We start from the raw sequence: 2,012 nt of genomic DNA on the forward strand, positions 1-2,012 counted from the left end.
AAACGGAAACAATAAAAATATTATAATAATACTCAAGAACGAAGACATAATAGAAACGAGAATATTGTTGCATATTAAATTCTGTTTTCAAGAAAATATTCGAAATTCAAACTGTAGTATAAAAATATTTAAACACCCTCTCATATCGGCGAACAGACTCTTACAGCAGAAGTATTGGAAGAGCTACTGTATTTGCGCGAGTTCAAGATGAGAGAAAAGCCAAAAATCAATCTTTTAAATGAAAAAATTTATGCTGAAGTGATATAAATGAGAGATTCTTTTCATAAGGTACGAAATATCTATTTTTAATAAATTTATCCATATAATTTTGCGGCTTTCAGAAAGGGTGAGACCCGGCTATCAGCTGTCTCAACTTCTATCGCTTGTCAAACGGGCCTCAAATGTCGCCTGTCTCAATCCCCCGGAAATATTACAATTAATTATCATTTTTCATTACTAATTTTTTCTTATTCTAAAAGTTAATTAATTACTTTCGTTAATATAACTTTCTAATTGTATCAATCATAATTAACTATATTTTAATTTTTCTAGTCCTCTGTTGGTTTTGTAGCTCATTTCTTTGAAACACCTATTACACTGTACTTTCTTTCACTTCCAATCACTTGTCGATCATGGTTTACCGATTTGGGTCATGGCGACCCTCTTTATAGATTTCTTTTAGAGAAAATCTCGAAAGGAATCTATAAAATGTACTTGATATTAAATAAATTTTGCAACCTATCAATTACCCATTACCTAAATGTTGCCAGGTTTTCCTTTTTTAAATACTTCAATACTTCAAATTCTTTGATCGGTTATTACATTATAAACACTTTAATGGTTATGTACAGCCCTAATGACTTTACTTAAGAACACCCTAGTGGAACTTGCGTAGCTTATCATGTATTTCTACACTATTTTATATCTGTCATAAAGATATTACTTGTATTGCTATCGTCATAAAGGTTAGGGAAACATTGGTAAATTCGTGATAAAATTAATTATTCTTTAATTATCGGACATATATTTCATAAGTGGAAATGTTAACAATACTATTAAAGGGGCCATACTTTGAAGACTAATGACATAATGACAAAAAGGCATTGCATTGCTTTTCGTCACTATGAATTTATTTATATGTTAATTGTCTAGGGATATATTTTATACGTTGCGTACGAGTGGTTATTTCGTGACATCAATATGATAATACATTGCTAATTTCGTGAGATGATACTTTTGCCTATATATTGTTAATTGAATTAATTTTTATTGTAGTATATATAATGTTTTCTCTTACACTTTTTATCTGCGAATATATATACATGTACAGTACATGCGTACATGTGTACACAAAATAACTTCAATCTTTAGCTGAATCGCTAGCATATCTTCTTCTCCTTCCTTCTATGATGTCTAGCATTTTGTGTGGTACAAGACCAAACAGAAACTACATTACACTTATTGTGCCGTGTTTTAAACATTTTCGTTAAAATTGTGACCACATATTCTTAAGATGCCTTGTATATTAAACACTTTTTTTTCACTCACCATCCTGGCGGCTTTAAAAAGTACCTTTTTCATATTGACAATATTTTGATGGCATCTCAAGTACTAATTTCGTGATATATCAATTATTTTATTATACCTCCTTTTTGACTTAAACAATATGAAAGAAACTCAGGATATGTTCAACGAACATTATCTATAAGTTACACATATTATTATTGTACTTCTCTAATCGACAATAATTAATTATTGAATAGTCATTGTGTTTGATGTGTCTAGAATTTCACAGCGATAGCTAAGAATGCTGTCCAAATAGTTAAGGAAATTTAAACTGACAATACAGTAAGAAAATAATAACCCCGTGTTTAAATATATCTCCAGTTCTTAATTTATCGAAATATCAAAGAATAATTCACTTACCATCAACAGTTTTTGTAAATTTAAGATAAAACTAGTTTCCTACAACACTTGTAAGAAGAAGACAATTGGAAATTTGTATATAATAG

Source organism: Centruroides vittatus, unplaced genomic scaffold (genome assembly GCF_030686945.1).
Source record: "Centruroides vittatus isolate TY-2023 unplaced genomic scaffold, ASM3068694v2 contig_1210, whole genome shotgun sequence".
In the NCBI taxonomy this organism is placed as follows: Eukaryota; Metazoa; Arthropoda; class Arachnida; order Scorpiones; family Buthidae; genus Centruroides; species Centruroides vittatus.